This window comes from Hyla sarda, unplaced genomic scaffold (genome assembly GCF_029499605.1).
Source record: "Hyla sarda isolate aHylSar1 unplaced genomic scaffold, aHylSar1.hap1 scaffold_107, whole genome shotgun sequence".
NCBI classification, from domain to species: Eukaryota; Metazoa; Chordata; class Amphibia; order Anura; family Hylidae; genus Hyla; species Hyla sarda.
In genome coordinates this window covers 605,899-626,323 of record NW_026607689.1, presented here as the reverse complement: position 1 = coordinate 626,323, position 20,425 = coordinate 605,899, and the positions used below count along the sequence as shown (strand labels likewise).

At 46.5% G+C, this 20,425-nt stretch overlaps 5 non-coding genes and 3 pseudogenes across 5 annotated transcripts; all 8 read right to left on the bottom strand.

Moving 5' to 3' along the window:
* Window positions 1-362: 362 nt before the first annotated feature.
* LOC130300130 (U2 spliceosomal RNA) lies at window positions 363-540 on the bottom strand (annotated as a pseudogene).
* Window positions 541-2,640: 2,100 nt separating this feature from the next.
* On the bottom strand, window positions 2,641-2,831 carry LOC130300092 (U2 spliceosomal RNA). The gene has a single exon (XR_008851106.1). It is a non-coding gene; the product is annotated as a U2 spliceosomal RNA (small nuclear RNA).
* A 2,089-nt stretch (window positions 2,832-4,920) lies between these two features.
* Window positions 4,921-5,106, bottom strand: LOC130300114 (U2 spliceosomal RNA). The gene has a single exon (XR_008851126.1). It is a non-coding gene; the product is annotated as a U2 spliceosomal RNA (small nuclear RNA).
* A 695-nt stretch (window positions 5,107-5,801) lies between these two features.
* LOC130300139 (U2 spliceosomal RNA) lies at window positions 5,802-5,961 on the bottom strand (annotated as a pseudogene).
* A 2,090-nt stretch (window positions 5,962-8,051) lies between these two features.
* On the bottom strand, window positions 8,052-8,242 carry LOC130300055 (U2 spliceosomal RNA). Its single transcript, XR_008851070.1, has one exon. It is a non-coding gene; the product is annotated as a U2 spliceosomal RNA (small nuclear RNA).
* A 2,087-nt stretch (window positions 8,243-10,329) lies between these two features.
* On the bottom strand, window positions 10,330-10,520 carry LOC130300054 (U2 spliceosomal RNA). Its single transcript, XR_008851069.1, has one exon. It is a non-coding gene; the product is annotated as a U2 spliceosomal RNA (small nuclear RNA).
* A 2,071-nt stretch (window positions 10,521-12,591) lies between these two features.
* Window positions 12,592-12,785, bottom strand: LOC130300102 (U2 spliceosomal RNA). The gene has a single exon (XR_008851115.1). It is a non-coding gene; the product is annotated as a U2 spliceosomal RNA (small nuclear RNA).
* A 5,381-nt stretch (window positions 12,786-18,166) lies between these two features.
* On the bottom strand, window positions 18,167-18,384 carry LOC130300145 (U2 spliceosomal RNA; annotated as a pseudogene).
* Window positions 18,385-20,425: the final 2,041 nt, after the last annotated feature.

Below are 20,425 nucleotides of genomic sequence, written 5' to 3'. Positions count from 1 at the left end.
CAGCTCGGTCGAGTCCTTAGCTCGGATGAGCTTGTGGATTGTCTTTGGCTTCCATAGGTCTGGTTTCAGTCCTTCCAGCTGGTGCTCCCTCACAAACCGGACAACATCCCCATAGAACCAGGGAGTGTCCCACTTGTCCCAGCCCAGCTGTCTCCAGAGGGGCATGAGAAGCAAGCGAGACATGGACCTGCCCGCTGAGCCAGTCTTTTCTACAAGAGTCCGCTGCACCGTGACACATGCAAAGGAGGCCCTCAGCAGAGCGGGGATGTCGGGTATTCCCTTCCCACCCTTGCGGGGTTCCTTGTACATCACGGTCCTCTTGACTCTGTCCATTTTGCCCCAGACGAAGCCAAACACTGTCCGGGTGATGGCCTTGCAAACGGTGGTATGGGGAGGCCAGGCCTGTGCGGTATATTGGAGCACAGGCAAAACTTCACTCCGCAGGACAAGTGCCTTGCCTTCCATCGTGAGCTTTCTGAGCTTTTAAACTGATAAGAACAGATACTACACTTGATCTTAGCCAAAAGGCCGAGAAGCGATAACCGTGAAAGGGGCGGGCCCAACAAGGTGCCCTTCATGGGCACTATCACTGCTTGCTGTCAGGGAGGCTGCCAGACAATTTTCCATGCACACTCTGGGCTGGGGGGCAGTCAACCACCAGTACACACAGCAGAACCTAAACCCATACCATTATTGCTAAGCAGCAAGACAGGGGCCCATTGCACTCCCACGGGGCCTTTTTAAATGCAATCCATAACCCGGATTTGCCAGGAACCCTTCTTACTCCTCCTACTTGCATGTGACACTGGGCTTAGGATCTGCATAGGAAACACACACACAAGCACACACCTACCTTTGTTGCCTGCAGATGCCTCCTTGGCTGTCCCCAAACGGTATCAAACCAACACCCACGGGAAGCTGTAAGCATAGAGGACATGCCTGCACCCCATTGGACTTACCTGTGTGGGTTAAACCCGGGTTATTTGACAACCTATGGCGGTGATGGTTCTGCTCAGGCAGAGCAGTGCTGATGCTCCTCATAAAGCTGTCGCTGCTGTGAAGGTTCTAGGTGACATCACAAATCCCTATGGTTACATACACAACAAAGCTGGGTTGTTGTTGTTTACACTCTGCAAGGCCTGTGGAAGTGAGTGACATCATAGCACTGTAGTTCTGAGGGTTCTAGATGGATGCAACAATCTCCTGTTGCTTCTATGAAGGCCATAATAGACGACATCACCAAACAGCTCCATAGTCACATACACAGCAAAGGAGAGATGTTGTTTACACCTAGTGATGTCAGTGGTATTGAGTGACATCACAGCACAGTGCTAAGGCTCCTGGGCCTGGACACAGCAGCGGCTGCAATATCTCAACGGAGAATACGTTTATATATATGTGTGTGTGTGCGCGTATATATATATATATATATATATATATATATATATATATATATATATATATATATATATATATTTCTCCGCCGAAATCACTTTTAAACCCATTTCCACCTTTTTTTCCCTTCTCTTCCTCTTACTTTTTTTTCACGTTTTTTTACGTTTTTCTCCTTTTCGCCTCTTTTCTGGGCGTATTATTCTTCTTTTTCTTCATCTAATGCATACCCCATCAGTGCAGCAATGCTTATTCAATACCGCCAGCAGATGGAGACACTGGGGGATAATTTTCTAAGGATTTATACTGATTTTTCCTGTCTGAATTTGTCGCACAGAAAGTTGCAGGCCAAATATGTGTGACATTTCTGCGACTTTAGCTTCTAGAGCATTTTTACAACATTATACATAGGTGCTGAATACATAAAAAGCGACTGTTCAGCGACAGACAAGTCGCATCGGCTGAAAGTAGGCCAGAATGTCAGTCCATGTTGGAGCAGGTTTAGATACAGTCTAAAGTATAGATCTCAAAGTCTGTGCACAGAATTTAGCAAGGGCCTCGCACCTTCTGATGCATCAGGTAGGTGCACAATAGCATAGCCTAACCCTCTGTACTTTGGTCTATATTGATCCGGGACATAGTCAGCCAGCTGATGACCAATCCATTAGTGCAATGGATGGCTGGAAGCATTTGTCTTTGCCTTTGCAATACCACAGAAGCAATGCATGGTCAATGTACAGCAATGACACACCTGTGTGAACAGCCAGGAGACACCCCCCCCCCCCATGTTATGTTACATAGTTACATAGTTAGTACGGTCGAAAAAAGACATATGTCCATCAAGTTCAACCAGGGAATTAAGGGGTAGGGGTGTGGCGCGATATTGGGGAAGGGATGAGATTTTATATTTCTTCATAAGCATTAATCTTATTTTGTCAATTAGGAACATTCAGCACCCACCCGCTATCAAGGCAGCTGCCTATCATGTCATGCCCTACCTGCACAGGTGTGCTGGCTACTCAAATGATCCAATTAAGGAGGCCATTTAGTCAGCAGCAGCAGAAGTCCTGTGCCTGGACGATCCAACAGCGGCCAGACACAAGCAGAAGCAGAAGCAGCAGAAGCAGCAGCAGCACCACCTTTTGTTTTTTGGCTGCAGCAGCAGCAAGGCCCACAGGGCTGGCTAGCTGGCTAGCCAGCAAGCAGGTAGCAATGAAAGTAGGAATCTTTCTTTTTAACCCTGTAAGGGGGTGGTGCACTGTACCCGAAGATACTGCCATATCGGGTCAATGCATAGGGCGACGGAAGCAAGCTTCGAAATCGGCCCCCGTTCTCAAAAATCCATTTAATATATGGTCCCCAGATAGGGGACGTATCAGATATTAAACTGATAAGAACAGATACTACACTTCATCTTAGCCAAAAGGCCGAGAAGCGATAACCGTGAAAGGGGCGGGCCCAACAAGGTGCCCTTCATGGGCACTATCACTGCTTGCTGTCAGGGAGGCTGCCAGACAATTTTCCATGCACACTCTGGGCTGGGGGGCAGTCAACCACCAGTACACACAGCAGAACCTAAACCCATACCATTATTGCTAAGCAGCAAGACAGGGGCCCATTGCACTCCCACGGGGCCTTTTTAAATGCAATCCATAACCCGGATTTGCCAGGAACCCTTCTTACTCCTCCTACTTGCATGTGACACTGGGCTTAGGATCTGCATAGGAAACACACACACAAGCACACACCTACCTTTGTTGCCTGCAGATGCCTCCTTGGCTGTCCCCAAACGGTATCAAACCAACACCCACGGGAAGCTGTAAGCATAGAGGACATGCCTGCACCCCATTGGACTTACCTGTGTGGGTTAAACCCGGGTTATTTGACAACCTATGGCGGTGATGGTTCTGCTCAGGCAGAGCAGTGCTGATGCTCCTCATAAAGCTGTCGCTGCTGTGAAGGTTCTAGGTGACATCACAAATCCCTATGGTTACATACACAACAAAGCTGGGTTGTTGTTGTTTACACTCTGCAAGGCCTGTGGAAGTGAGTGACATCATAGCACTGTAGTTCTGAGGGTTCTAGATGGATGCAACAATCTCCTGTTGCTTCTATGAAGGCCATAATAGACGACATCACCAAACAGCTCCATAGTCACATACACAGCAAAGGAGAGATGTTGTTTACACCTAGTGATGTCAGTGGTATTGAGTGACATCACAGCACAGTGCTAAGGCTCCTGGGCCTGGACACAGCAGCGGCTGCAATATCTCAACGGAGAATACGTTTATATATATGTGTGTGTGTGCGCGTATATATATATATATATATATATATATATATATATATATATATTTCTCCGCCGAAATCACTTTTAAACCCATTTCCACCTTTTTTTCCCTTCTCTTCCTCTTACTTTTTTTTCACGTTTTTTTACGTTTTTCTCCTTTTCGCCTCTTTTCTGGGCGTATTATTCTTCTTTTTCTTCTTTTTTTTCGTCTAATGCATACCCCATCAGTGCAGCAATGCTTATTCAATACCGCCAGCAGATGGAGACACTGGGGGATAATTTTCTAAGGATTTATACTGATTTTTCCTGTCTGAATTTGTCGCACAGAAAGTTGCAGGCCAAATATGTGTGACATTTCTGCGACTTTAGCTTCTAGAGCATTTTTACAACATTATACATAGGTGCTGAATACATAAAAAGCGACTGTTCAGTGACAGACAAGTCGCATCGGCTGAAAGTAGGCCAGAATGTCAGTCCATGTTGGAGCAGGTTTAGATACAGTCTAAAGTATAGATCTCAAAGTCTGTGCACAGAATTTAGCAAGGGCCTCGCACCTTCTGATGCATCAGGTAGGTGCACAATAGCATAGCCTAACCCTCTGTACTTTGGTCTATATTGATGCGGGACATAGACAGCCAGCTGATGACCAATCCATTAGTGCAATGGATGGCTGGAAGCATTTGTCTTTGCCTTTGCAATACCACAGAAGCAATGCATGGTCAATGTACAGCAATGACACACCTGTGTGAACAGCCAGGAGACCCCCCCCCCCCCCATGTTATGTTACATAGTTACATAGTTAGTACGGTCGAAAAAAGACATATGTCCATCAAGTTCAACCAGGGAATTAAGGGGTAGGGGTGTGGCGCGATATTGGGGAAGGGATGAGATTTTATATTTCTTCATAAGCATTAATCTTATTTTGTCAATTAGGAACATTCAGCACCCACCCGCTATCAAGGCAGCTGCCTATCATGTCATGCCCTACCTGCACAGGTGTGCTGGCTACTCAAATGATCCAATTAAGGAGGCCATTTAGTCAGCAGCAGCAGAAGTCCTGTGCCTGGACGCTCCAACAGCGGCCAGACACAAGCAGAAGCAGAAGCAGCAGAAGCAGCAGCAGCACCACCTTTTGTTTTTTGGCTGCAGCAGCAGCAAGGCCCACAGGGCGGGCTAGCTGGCTAGCCAGCAAGCAGGTAGCAATGAAAGTAGGAATCTTTCTTTTTAACCCTGTAAGGGGGTGGTGCACTGTACCCGAAGATACTGCCATATCGGGTCAATGCATAGGGCGACGGAAGCAAGCTTCGAAATCGGCCCCCGTTCTCAAAAATCCATTTAATATATGGTCCCCAGATAGGGGACGTATCAGATATTAAACTGATAAGAACAGATTTTTTTTTTTTTTTTTTTTATCTAAAGCCGAGGAACGTGCTTTCGATTCACCCAAAGTGCAAGAAAAAGTGCAAACGTGTTACACTAAAAAAACGTGCACAAAGGATGCGGTCTATCGCAAGCCCTTCTCCGATAGGAGAGAGGCCCCCCAACAAACCTTACCCTTCGCCTCCGTACCAAAAGGTACCTGCGAGGTTCCAGGTTCAATGTCCCTTTTCGCCGAAGCTACTAGGGGACCACAAATGCTCCCGGCATCCCCCTTGGCGTTAGCCAAGGTATCTGCCCGCAGAGCCGATTACGGTAGGTACCCTGCCAAAGCAGGAGTACCCGGGGTGTTTGCAGGGAGGTGCGGAACCTAATGGCCACACACACACCTCCCCTAGACCGCCAGGAGGGACACCCAGAAGGGCTACCGCATCCTGACCAATCCTGTGAACACACAACACGCAAAAAGTGACACAGTGAGACAAAAAAGAAATAAATAAGTGAATGTGTGCAGATATACTGCCCGGACATCCGGCCGGATCAATAAAAATTTCTCTGATCCTAGCCAGAAGGCCGGGAATCAAGAGGTGAGTGCCACAAGGTGAAGAGATTATGGTGCCCGTGCTTCAACTCAGTGAGTCTATTCTCCCAGTGAGTTTCGGCACCTCGGGGTCACCACTCCCCGAGGCACAAAAGTACCTCGGCTCTAGACCCTCTCAGCCTCATGGCGAGACCCGGAGGGAACAGGTCACATCGGGGCAGCCGTCGAGCTGATTCCTCAGAACCAGCCCCGGAAAGCCCTGGTACACCTGCATCCTCCATGCAGCACCCATCCCCACCAGCATGAAAACTGATAAGAACAGATACTACACTTGATCTTAGCCAAAAGGCCGAGAAGCGATAACCGTGAAAGGGGCGGGCCCAACAAGGTGCCCTTCATGGGCACTATCACTGCTTGCTGTCAGGGAGGCTGCCAGACAATTTTCCATGCACACTCTGGGCTGGGGGGCAGTCAACCACCAGTACACACAGCAGAACCTAAACCCATACCATTATTGCTAAGCAGCAAGACAGGGGCCCATTGCACTCCCACGGGGCCTTTTTAAATGCAATCCATAACCCGGATTTGCCAGGAACCCTTCTTACTCCTCCTACTTGCATGTGACACTGGGCTTAGGATCTGCATAGGAAACACACACACAAGCACACACCTACCTTTGTTGCCTGCAGATACCTCCTTGGCTGTCCCCAAACGGTATCAAACCAACACCCACGGGAAGCTGTAAGCATAGAGGACATGCCTGCACCCCATTGGACTTACCTGTGTGGGTTAAACCCGGGTTATTTGACAACCTATGGCGGTGATGGTTCTGCTCAGGCAGAGCAGTGCTGATGCTCCTCATAAAGCTGTCGCTGCTGTGAAGGTTCTAGGTGACATCACAAATCCCTATGGTTACATACACAACAAAGCTGGGTTGTTGTTGTTTACACTCTGCAAGGCCTGTGGAAGTGAGTGACATCATAGCACTGTAGTTCTGAGGGTTCTAGATGGATGCAACAATCTCCTGTTGCTTCTATGAAGGCCATAATAGACGACATCACCAAACAGCTCCATAGTCACATACACAGCAAAGGAGAGATGTTGTTTACACCTAGTGATGTCAGTGGTATTGAGTGACATCACAGCACAGTGCTAAGGCTCCTGGGCCTGGACACAGCAGCGGCTGCAATATCTCAACGGAGAATACGTTTATATATATGTGTGTGTGTGCGCGTATATATATATATATATATATATATATATATATATATATATATATATATTTCTCCGCCGAAATCACTTTTAAACCCATTTCCACCTTTTTTTCCCTTCTCTTCCTCTTACTTTTTTTTCAAGTTTTTTTACGTTTTTCTCCTTTTCGCCTCTTTTCTGGGCGTATTATTCTTCTTTTTCTTCTTTTTTTTCGTCTAATGCATACCCCATCAGTGCAGCAATGCTTATTCAATACCGCCAGCAGATGGAGACACTGGGGGATAATTTTCTAAGGATTTATACTGATTTTTCCTGTCTGAATTTGTCGCACAGAAAGTTGCAGGCCAAATATGTGTGACATTTCTGCGACTTTAGCTTCTAGAGCATTTTTACAACATTATACATAGGTGCTGAATACATAAAAAGCGACTGTTCAGCGACAGACAAGTCGCATCGGCTGAAAGTAGGCCAGAATGTCAGTCCATGTTGGAGCAGGTTTAGATACAGTCTAAAGTATAGATCTCAAAGTCTGTGCACAGAATTTAGCAAGGGCCTCGCACCTTCTGATGCATCAGGTAGGTGCACAATAGCATAGCCTAACCCTCTGTACTTTGGTCTATATTGATGCGGGACATAGACAGCCAGCTGATGACCAATCCATTAGTGCAATGGATGGCTGGAAGCATTTGTCTTTGCCTTTGCAATACCACAGAAGCAATGCATGGTCAATGTACAGCAATGACACACCTGTGTGAACAGCCAGGAGACCCCCCCCCATGTTATGTTACATAGTTACATAGTTAGTACGGTCGAAAAAAGACATATGTCCATCAAGTTCAACCAGGGAATTAAGGGGTAGGGGTGTGGCGCGATATTGGGGAAGGGATGAGATTTTATATTTCTTCATAAGCATTAATCTTATTTTGTCAATTAGGAACATTCAGCACCCACCCGCTATCAAGGCAGCTGCCTATCATGTCATGCCCTACCTGCACAGGTGTGCTGGCTACTCAAATGATCCAATTAAGGAGGCCATTTAGTCAGCAGCAGCAGAAGTCCTGTGCCTGGACGCTCCAACAGCGGCCAGACACAAGCAGAAGCAGAAGCAGCAGAAGCAGCAGCAGCACCACCTTTTGTTTTTTGGCTGCAGCAGCAGCAAGGCCCACAGGGCTGGCTAGCTGGCTAGCCAGCAAGCAGGTAGCAATGAAAGTAGGAATCTTTCTTTTTAACCCTGTAAGGGGGTGGTGCACTGTACCCGAAGATACTGCCATATCGGGTCAATGCATAGGGCGACGGAAGCAAGCTTCGAAATCGGCCCCCGTTCTCAAAAATCCATTTAATATATGGTCCCCAGATAGGGGACGTATCAGATATTAAACTGATAAGAACAGATACTACACTTGATCTTAGCCAAAAGGCCGAGAAGCGATAACCGTGAAAGGGGCGGGCCCAACAAGGTGCCCTTCATGGGCACTATCACTGCCTGCTGTCAGGGAGGCTGCCAGACAATTTTCCATGCACACTCTGGGCTGGGGGGCAGTCAACCACCAGTACACACAGCAGAACCTAAACCCATACCATTATTGCTAAGCAGCAAGACAGGGGCCCATTGCACTCCCACGGGGCCTTTTTAAATGCAATCCATAACCCGGATTTGCCAGGAACCCTTCTTACTCCTCCTACTTGCATGTGACACTGGGCTTAGGATCTGCATAGGAAACACACACACAAGCACACACCTACCTTTGTTGCCTGCAGATGCCTCCTTGGCTGTCCCCAAACGGTATCAAACCAACACCCACGGGAAGCTGTAAGCATAGAGGACATGCCTGCACCCCATTGGACTTACCTGTGTGGGTTAAACCCGGGTTATTTGACAACCTATGGCGGTGATGGTTCTGCTCAGGCAGAGCAGTGCTGATGCTCCTCATAAAGCTGTCGCTGCTGTGAAGGTTCTAGGTGACATCACAAATCCCTATGGTTACATACACAACAAAGCTGGGTTGTTGTTGTTTACACTCTGCAAGGCCTGTGGAAGTGAGTGACATCATAGCACTGTAGTTCTGAGGGTTCTAGATGGATGCAACAATCTCCTGTTGCTTCTATGAAGGCCATAATAGACGACATCACCAAACAGCTCCATAGTCACATACACAGCAAGGAGAGATGTTGTTTACACCTAGTGATGTCAGTGGTATTGAGTGACATCACAGCACAGTGCTAAGGCTCCTGGGCCTGGACACAGCAGCGGCTGCAATATCTCAACGGAGAATACGTTTATATATATGTGTGTGTGTGCGCGTATATATATATATATATATATATATATATATATATATATATATTTCTCCGCCGAAATCACTTTTAAACCCATTTCCACCTTTTTTTCCCTTCTCTTCCTCTTACTTTTTTTTCACGTTTTTTTACGTTTTTCTCCTTTTCGCCTCTTTTCTGGGCGTATTATTCTTCTTTTTCTTCTTTTTTTTCGTCTAATGCATACCCCATCAGTGCAGCAATGCTTATTCAATACCGCCAGCAGATGGAGACACTGGGGGATAATTTTCTAAGGATTTATACTGATTTTTCCTGTCTGAATTTGTCGCACAGAAAGTTGCAGGCCAAATATGTGTGACATTTCTGCGACTTTAGCTTCTAGAGCATTTTTACAACATTATACATAGGTGCTGAATACATAAAAAGCGACTGTTCAGCGACAGACAAGTCGCATCGGCTGAAAGTAGGCCAGAATGTCAGTCCATGTTGGAGCAGGTTTAGATACAGTCTAAAGTATAGATCTCAAAGTCTGTGCACAGAATTTAGCAAGGGCCTCGCACCTTCTGATGCATCAGGTAGGTGCACAATAGCATAGCCTAACCCTCTGTACTTTGGTCTATATTGATGCGGGACATAGACAGCCAGCTGATGACCAATCCATTAGTGCAATGGATGGCTGGAAGCATTTGTCTTTGCCTTTGCAATACCACAGAAGCAATGCATGGTCAATGTACAGCAATGACACACCTGTGTGAACAGCCAGGAGACCCCCCCCCCCCCATGTTATGTTACATAGTTACATAGTTAGTACGGTCGAAAAAAGACATATGTCCATCAAGTTCAACCAGGGAATTAAGGGGTAGGGGTGTGGCGCGATATTGGGGAAGGGATGAGATTTTATATTTCTTCATAAGCATTAATCTTATTTTGTCAATTAGGAACATTCAGCACCCACCCGCTATCAAGGCAGCTGCCTATCATGTCATGCCCTACCTGCACAGGTGTGCTGGCTACTCAAATGATCCAATTAAGGAGGCCATTTAGTCAGCAGCAGCAGAAGTCCTGTGCCTGGACGCTCCAACAGCGGCCAGACACAAGCAGAAGCAGAAGCAGCAGAAGCAGCAGCAGCACCACCTTTTGTTTTTTGGCTGCAGCAGCAGCAAGGCCCACAGGGCTGGCTAGCTGGCTAGCCAGCAAGCAGGTAGCAATGAAAGTAGGAATCTTTCTTTTTAACCCTGTAAGGGGGTGGTGCACTGTACCCGAAGATACTGCCATATCGGGTCAATGCATAGGGCGACGGAAGCAAGCTTCGAAATCGGCCCCCGTTCTCAAAAATCCATTTAATATATGGTCCCCAGATAGGGGACGTATCAGATATTAAACTGATAAGAACAGATACTACACTTGATCTTAGCCAAAAGGCCGAGAAGCGATAACCGTGAAAGGGGCGGGCCCAACAAGGTGCCCTTCATGGGCACTATCACTGCTTGCTGTCAGGGAGGCTGCCAGACAATTTTCCATGCACACTCTGGGCTGGGGGGCAGTCAACCACCAGTACACACAGCAGAACCTAAACCCATACCATTATTGCTAAGCAGCAAGACAGGGGCCCATTGCACTCCCACGGGGCCTTTTTAAATGCAATCCATAACCCGGATTTGCCAGGAACCCTTCTTACTCCTCCTACTTGCATGTGACACTGGGCTTAGGATCTGCATAGGAAACACACACACAAGCACACACCTACCTTTGTTGCCTGCAGATGCCTCCTTGGCTGTCCCCAAACGGTATCAAACCAACACCCACGGGAAGCTGTAAGCATAGAGGACATGCCTGCACCCCATTGGACTTACCTGTGTGGGTTAAACCCGGGTTATTTGACAACCTATGGCGGTGATGGTTCTGCTCAGGCAGAGCAGTGCTGATGCTCCTCATAAAGCTGTCGCTGCTGTGAAGGTTCTAGGTGACATCACAAATCCCTATGGTTACATACACAACAAAGCTGGGTTGTTGTTGTTTACACTCTGCAAGGCCTGTGGAAGTGAGTGACATCATAGCACTGTAGTTCTGAGGGTTCTAGATGGATGCAACAATCTCCTGTTGCTTCTATGAAGGCCATAATAGACGACATCACCAAACAGCTCCATAGTCACATACACAGCAAAGGAGAGATGTTGTTTACACCTAGTGATGTCAGTGGTATTGAGTGACATCACAGCACAGTGCTAAGGCTCCTGGGCCTGGACACAGCAGCGGCTGCAATATCTCAACGGAGAATACGTTTATATATATGTGTGTGTGTGCGCGTATATATATATATATATATATATATATATATATATATATATATTTCTCCGCCGAAATCACTTTTAAACCCATTTCCACCTTTTTTTCCCTTCTCTTCCTCTTACTTTTTTTTCACGTTTTTTTACGTTTTTCTCCTTTTCGCCTCTTTTCTGGGCGTATTATTCTTCTTTTTCTTCTTTTTTTTCGTCTAATGCATACCCCATCAGTGCAGCAATGCTTATTCAATACCGCCAGCAGATGGAGACACTGGGGGATAATTTTCTAAGGATTTATACTGATTTTTCCTGTCTGAATTTGTCGCACAGAAAGTTGCAGGCCAAATATGTGTGACATTTCTGCGACTTTAGCTTCTAGAGCATTTTTACAACATTATACATAGGTGCTGAATACATAAAAAGCGACTGTTCAGCGACAGACAAGTCGCATCGGCTGAAAGTAGGCCAGAATGTCAGTCCATGTTGGAGCAGGTTTAGATACAGTCTAAAGTATAGATCTCAAAGTCTGTGCACAGAATTTAGCAAGGGCCTCGCACCTTCTGATGCATCAGGTAGGTGCACAATAGCATAGCCTAACCCTCTGTACTTTGGTCTATATTGATGCGGGACATAGACAGCCAGCTGATGACCAATCCATTAGTGCAATGGATGGCTGGAAGCATTTGTCTTTGCCTTTGCAATACCACAGAAGCAATGCATGGTCAATGTACAGCAATGACACACCTGTGTGAACAGCCAGGAGACCCCCCCCCCCCCCCCCATGTTATGTTACATAGTTACATAGTTAGTACGGTCGAAAAAAGACATATGTCCATCAAGTTCAACCAGGGAATTAAGGGGTAGGGGTGTGGCGCGATATTGGGGAAGGGATGAGATTTTATATTTCTTCATAAGCATTAATCTTATTTTGTCAATTAGGAACATTCAGCACCCACCCGCTATCAAGGCAGCTGCCTATCATGTCATGCCCTACCTGCACAGGTGTGCTGGCTACTCAAATGATCCAATTAAGGAGGCCATTTAGTCAGCAGCAGCAGAAGTCCTGTGCCTGGACGCTCCAACAGCGGCCAGACACAAGCAGAAGCAGCACCACCTTTTGTTTTTTGGCTGCAGCAGCAGCAAGGCCCACAGGGCTGGCTAGCTGGCTAGCCAGCAAGCAGGTAGCAATGAAAGTAGGAATCTTTCTTTTTAACCCTGTAAGGGGGTGGTGCACTGTACCCGAAGATACTGCCATATCGGGTCAATGCATAGGGCGACGGAAGCAAGCTTCGAAATCGGCCCCCGTTCTCAAAAATCCATTTAATATATGGTCCCCAGATAGGGGACGTATCAGATATTAAACTGATAAGAACAGATAAGGTTTCAACAAAATTTTATTCAATAAATAAGAAACCATACAAAATTTAAAATGCAAAATAATAAAAGGTTCACAAAAGTTTTAAAATACAAATAATAAAACCAGTAATAAAAGGAGAAAAAATAAAAATGGCAGGATAAAACATTATACAAATATCATAAAAACTGATTATACTGTTATTTCGTTCCATAGAGGCAGACACCACATGGATGCTGCCTCGCTGGCCCCCAACTGTTTCTTGTCTCTTAGGTAATAGATGTACATCTCACTCAGGGCCAGCTTTATACAGTTTTTAACATCAATAAAATCATGTTTAAAAAGTAAGATGTTCCTAACTTTCCAGATGGCATTTTTAAAACAATTAATAATCATCCAGCAGATCATCTGCTGTTTAAAATTGGGGCAGTTAAAAAGACCGTAAAAGACACATTCGTGATTAAAATCTTTTAGGCCGCAGGCCCACTTCAAAAGTGGGCCTACCTTCCTCCAAAGCTCCCGTGCAAAAGGGCAGTTCCAAAATATGTGCAGCACCGTTTCGTCCACTCCGCAGCCATCTCTCGGGCACTTGGCTCTCGCCACCAGTCCTCGCCTGTGCTGGAACTCACGAGTAGGGAGGCACTGGTGGACGATTGCCCAGGCAAGATCCCTGTGTACATTCGCCAGAAACTTCCCGTACACGTTCCGCCATACCTTTTTGGATCTTGCCTGTGTGAAATTGGACACTGCCAGGGTAACCTCACTCCGCCTGAGGACCTTTGATACCTTTCTCTGGTCCCCCAGTATGTCAGGCTCCAAATCTTGGAGACCTAGGAGCCTGACTGTCTTTTCCAACACCACATAATGTTTTGGGGGACACAGAAGCACCGGAGCGTTCAGAGGGATGCGCAACCATCTTTTAAAAACCATGCCCGCAGCGTACCTTAAAAAGCAGCTAAAAATGCCATCGGATTTAATAATTTTAAAACAGAAACAGAAATACTTTATGTAAAAGAAAGTAAAAAGGTTAGGAACATCTTTCCCGCCATTATCTTTACTTTTGTACATAAAATCACGCTTTAATTTCTCCATTTTTGAACCCCATAAAAAAGTAAAAACAATTCTAGTTACTTTTTTTATGTATAAAATAGATGGAGGAAATACCATGGCAATGTATAGCATAATAGGGAGTAAAACCATCTTTATTATTAAAATCTTCCCCTCCATGGTAAGGTTTCTAAGATTCCACATTAAAATCTTCTTCTCCATCTTAGCTATAGCTGAATCCCAGTTAGGGCTCCCATCATTGACCTGGTTAAAAACAATACCTAAAACTTTAATTTGATCCTGTTGCATTGTGACTCCTGGGGTGATGGATGAATCCCAGGAGCCAATATAAAAACAGTCACATTTATCTGTGTTTAGCTTAAAACCAGAGACCTCGCAGAAATAGCTGGTGTTCCTCAATGCCCCCCTCATGGATGGAGAGTCCGGGCACAGTATGGTGACATCATCCATGTACCCCAACACCTTTAGATGGGTCCCTCCTCCACCAGGTATCGGTACGCCTCTTACTACCCGGTCTTTTCTGAGGAGGGCCATCAGTGGTTCGATTGCGCAAATAAAAAGGAGTGGGGACAGGGGGCAGCCCTGTTTGACACCTGATAAAAGAGGAACACCGCTGGTTAAAAAGCCATTAACAGAGACTTGACTAAAACAGGATCGGTATAAAAGCATGATTCGGCTTAAAATCGTTTCAGGCACTGCCATCTTTTTAAGAACTAAAAACAGGTATTCATGGGAGACCCTATCAAAGGCTTTTTCAAAGTCTAAGGATAAAATTGCTACAGTTTGATTTCTATCCTTAAAATACCATAAAACATCTCTTAAAATATTTAGGGATTCAGCTATAGACCTTCCAGGTACCCCACAAACCTGATTTGGGTGAATTAATTTATGAATAAAAGGTTTAAAACGGACAGCTAATAACTTGGCTAAAACTTTATAATCGACATTTAAAAGTGTGATGGGGCGCCAATTTTTTAGCATATCCTTTTCACCCTTTTTAAAAAGTAATGATACAATCCCCCTCCTCCAGGAAGGGGGAAGTTCATTAACAATAAAAGTTTCTTTATACAATAAAACCATATCATCCTTTAAAATATCCCAAAAAGCTAAATAAAATTCGATGGGTAAACCATCTTCCCCAGGGGCCTTCCCACTAGAAAAACTTTTAAAAACAAATAAAAGTTCATCTAAGTTAAGATCACGGGATAAAACCTCCTGGTCTAAAACATCTAGCTTAAAATCAAGGGAATTAAGAACATGTTCTAAAAAGGATGGATTAAGATCTTTCTTATTAAAAAGAAGCTGGTAGAAGTTAAAAACTGCATCTAACATGCCTTTTGGAGTGGATTCACCCTCAAGGTTTTGGATGATATCCCTCCTATTCATCACTTTTTTAAAAAAGAAACGGGAACATTTCTCGCCCTCCTCCAGGTGCTGCACATGTGAGTTAAAAATGATTTGTTTCCCTTTCTTTTCTATGGCATGTTTTATTTCAGTTTTAAGGTTTAAAATATCATTTTCTACATCCATACCAGCTTCTTTCAATTTAAAAAGTACATTTAAACGCATGTTAAGAACATAAAACCACTGTTTTTCCATTTTTGCCTTCTTCTTACCTGCTTTGATAAAAAAAAATCTGATTTTAGATTTGGTGCCCTCCCACCAGTGCAGCATAGGCTCGTGGGGTTTTCTTTGTGATTGCCAGCATTGGTAGGTCCGCACAAACTCCTCTTTTATCTCAGGGTCCTCTAGGAGTGTGGTGTTTAATCTCCAGAGGCCCCTTTTTGCTTTTTGCTCCCCCTCTAGCTCCAGGCCCACCAAGAGGAGCTTATGATCAGAGAAGATATTCTGCTCGAGCGTGCATTTCAGGGGTTTAAAAGCTCTAGAGGAAAAAATAAAATCGATTCTGGAGCTCACTCTTCCATTGGACCATGTGGCGCCCGGGTCCTCCGGCAAGAGATCCTTCCAGCAATCTTTCAAATTAAAATCATCAATAACATTTTTAAGCAGGTAAGAAGTGCGGTCTTTACGATTAATATCCCCACCCTGCCGGTGTTCCCCATCACGTATGCAGTTAAAATCACCTCCCACCAGCAGGGGGGAAGACCCAACACAAAACAGTGGTAAAATTTCAAATAGTTCTGCCCGCTCCTGTTTATCAGGAGGGGCATACACATTTAAAACACGAATTAAAAGTCCATTAAAATATAGATGAATTAAAAGAGCTCTGCCAGGCACAATCTCAGTTACTGTATGAACAGAAAAGGACTGGCCTCGGCAGAGCAGCCCAACACCCACAGAACGACAGTCATTTGCACCGGACCATATGGATGGGCCCAGCTTCCAGTCTTCTTTTAAGTCTTTATAGTCCATTTTACTAGGGATTCCACATTCTTGTAGCAGGCAAAGGTCAAAGTCACATGTCTCTAGATAAGAAAATAAAGCAGCCCTGCGATCAGGGCTCTTTAAGGACCTCACATTGAGTGAGGCAATTTTTACAGGGATAGGCATAGTTTATGGAGAGTCCGTGCTTGGAGAATCAAAGTCAATAATAAGCTGCGTACCGTCATCCCCCGCCTGCGGGGTCATCAGCTCCTTGATGTTCTGAGGGTCGGAGCTTGAGATCGATGATGCCCCGACCCTGAGCTCGCTCTCGTCCGAACTACGGCACGCCGCTTTCCTTTGAATGTCTTCCTCTTCTTCTTCTCTTTGTCTTTTAAATGTCACACTGCTATCCATATCCTCTGTGTTGCTCTCACTCGATGTAATCTCTGGCCCCCGGCTGATGGATCTGCGTCTTCTTTCATCTTTTGACGACTGGAACTGCTGCACAGGGGCCTGTGAGGCCTCTTTTCCGGAACCTTTGCCGCTACCTTGGGAAGTTTTCATCGCTTGTTCCCCAGCAAGCGTTGCTGAGGACTGTTGCTCCAACTTCCCCATCGATCGACGATGGCCAGTTTTACCCACCGGGTCCACTGCTGGCGGGGCAGCAAACCCTGGTTTGGCGCCACTTGTCTTCTTGGCCCTGTCCTGTATAGGCGGAGTAACAGGACCAGGCTCAGACCTGGCCACCTGGCTCCCCTTCCGGCGGGCTTTCACCGGGGCCTCTTCGTCCGGAGCAGGGCGACCCTGGGCCAAGCCAGTACCTGGCTTATGCTGCAATTTTGGGTCCACCTCTGCCCCCACCGAGGCCCGTCGGCTGCCACCCGCCACAGGTGAGCCCCCTTCAGAAGTTTCGGCGGGCTCTTGAGCCAGGTAGGAAGTCGATCGACGTCTTTCAATTTCCCGGGCAGTAAACTCGATCACCCGCCCGGGCTTCGTGGAATCCCCATGGCCTCCCCCTAGCACTACCACCGGTGGGCCCCCCGATGGAGCACCAGAGGTCTTGGGCCTGGACCCATCAGTACCTGCCATCTGGGGTTTGGGCATCTTAAAAAAGGACGTCTTTTGTCCTGTCCCCTCTTTGGGTGGGCCCAGCCTTGACCCACCCATCGTAGTTTTTGCTTTATGGGGACAGGAATTAAAATCGTGATTTTCCTCTCCGCAGAGGTTGCACCTTATCGTATGGCTACATCTTGAGGCTATGTGACCTTCTTGGCCACACCTATTGCAGCGAATCACACGCTCCGCGCCGCAGGTCTCCTGGGTGTGGCCAAACCTCAAGCAATTTCGGCAATACATAGGCATTTGAGGATAGAACAGGAAGCCCCGAACTCTCCCGATGGCAAAATTTGGGGGCGGATGGCAAAGACCCCCAATACCACCGGGATCCTTACGGAGCTTGACCCAGAACTTCCTCTTGCCGTTCCAGAACCGCACGGAGTTCAAGATTTTGTTTGCGAATCGCACAACTTCGCAGTATCGCCGAAGAAAAGTGGCTATATCCTCCGTGGTCACATGAGGGCTGTGCATAGCCACCACCAACGGTATATGTTCCTCACCATAGAGGAACTGGAACGAAAGACCGTCGAGTCGATCGTCCCTCTGGTCCGCACCAGACAAGGTTGCATAGATGTTATCGCAACACGCCGTGGCCGTGAAGGTGACGGTATACAGGCCACGGCTTTCCTGGTCATTTAGACACAGGATGTCCTCCCTATTGAGGCGGAAGTAGTCAAGAAGAATCACCTCCGCAATGAAGCGGAGGTTCTTCAACTGACGATGGCTCTCCGACACCTCTATGCGGATGGTATTTCGCATCGACATTTCCCCAGAGGGGAAAGCCCAGGAGAACGGCATCTTCCACACCCAGGGACTAAGCCCCTTCCCCAATAGCAGCAGGGGCTCGGAATCCCGCTATAAAAGCGGAACCCTTACCCAAGGCAGAGGTCGGGGGTACCCTAGGTGCTTCCGAAGCTACAGGTAACGCTCAACGTACCGAAAATGCCTTCTGAGACACAAGGTCCCAGAGACAGGGGGATCGCAACCCGTTGTCCGTGGACTAAGCCCGCTCCCCAATAGCAGCAAGGGGGTGAAGTCCCTCCGTAAGGAGAGACAATCCCCCAAGGCCGAGAAGCGGGGTACCACAGACACCTTCCGACCAGACCAAATGCAGATACTACACTTGATCTTAGCCAAAAGGCCGAGAAGCGATAACCGTGAAAGGGGCGGGCCCAACAAGGTGCCCTTCATGGGCACTATCACTGCTTGCTGTCAGGGAGGCTGCCAGACAATTTTCCATGCACACTCTGGGCTGGGGGGCAGTCAACCACCAGTACACACAGCAGAACCTAAACCCATACCATTATTGCTAAGCAGCAAGACAGGGGCCCATTGCACTCCCACGGGGCCTTTTTAAATGCAATCCATAACCCGGATTTGCCAGGAACCCTTCTTACTCCTCCTACTTGCATGTGACACTGGGCTTAGGATCTGCATAGGAAACACACACACAAGCACACACCTACCTTTGTTGCCTGCAGATGCCTCCTTGGCTGTCCCCAAACGGTATCAAACCAACACCCACGGGAAGCTGTAAGCATAGAGGACATGCCTGCACCCCATTGGACTTACCTGTGTGGGTTAAACCCGGGTTATTTGACAACCTATGGCGGTGATGGTTCTGCTCAGGCAGAGCAGTGCTGATGCTCCTCATAAAGCTGTCGCTGCTGTGAAGGTTCTAGGTGACATCACAAATCCCTATGATTACATACACAACAAAGCTGGGTTGTTGTTGTTTACACTCTGCAAGGCCTGTGGAAGTGAGTGACATCATAGCACTGTAGTTCTGAGGGTTCTAGATGGATGCAACAATCTCCTGTTGCTTCTATGAAGGCCATAATAGACGACATCACCAAACAGCTCCATAGTCACATACACAGCAAAGGAGAGATGTTGTTTACACCTAGTGATGTCAGTGGTATTGAGTGACATCACAGCACAGTGCTAAGGCTCCTGGGCCTGGACACAGCAGCGGCTGCAATATCTCAACGGAGAATACGTTTATATATATGTGTGTGTGTGCGCGTATATATATATATATATATATATATATATATATATATATATTTCTCCGCCGAAATCACTTTTAAACCCATTTCCACCTTTTTTTCCCTTCTCTTCCTCTTACTTTTTTTTCACGTTTTTTTACGTTTTTCTCCTTTTCGCCTCTTTTCTGGGCGTATTATTCTTCTTTTTCTTCTTTTTTTTCGTCTAATGCATACCCCATCAGTGCAGCAATGCTTATTCAATACCGCCAGCAGATGGAGACACTGGGGGATAATTTTCTAAGGATTTATACTGATTTTTCCTGTCTGAATTTGTCGCACAGAAAGTTGCAGGCCAAATATGTGTGACATTTCTGCGACTTTAGCTTCTAGAGCATTTTTACAACATTATACATAGGTGCTGAATACATAAAAAGCGACTGTTCAGCGACAGACAAGTCGCATCGGCTGAAAGTAGGCCAGAATGTCAGTCCATGTTGGAGCAGGTTTAGATACAGTCTAAAGTATAGATCTCAAAGTCTGTGCACAGAATTTAGCAAGGGCCTCGCACCTTCTGATGCATCAGGTAGGTGCACAATAGCATAGCCTAACCCTCTGTACTTTGGTCTATATTGATGCGGGACATAGACAGCCAGCTGATGACCAATCCATTAGTGCAATGGATGGCTGGAAGCATTTGTCTTTGCCTTTGCAATACCACAGAAGCAATGCATGGTCAATGTACAGCAATGACACACCTGTGTGAACAGCCAGGAGACCCCCCCCCCCCCCCATGTTATGTTACATAGTTACATAGTTAGTACGGTCGAAAAAAGACATATGTCCATCAAGTTCAACCAGGGAATTAAGGGGTAGGGGTGTGGCGCGATATTGGGGAAGGGATGAGATTTTATATTTCTTCATAAGCATTAATCTTATTTTGTCAATTAGGAACATTCAGCACCCACCCGCTATCAAGGCAGCTGCCTATCATGTCATGCCCTACCTGCACAGGTGTGCTGGCTACTCAAATGATCCAATTAAGGAGGCCATTTAGTCAGCAGCAGCAGAAGTCCTGTGCCTGGACGCTCCAACAGCGGCCAGACACAAGCAGAAGCAGAAGCAGCAGAAGCAGCAGCAGCACCACCTTTTGTTTTTTGGCTGCAGCAGCAGCAAGGCCCACAGGGCTGGCTAGCTGGCTAGCCAGCA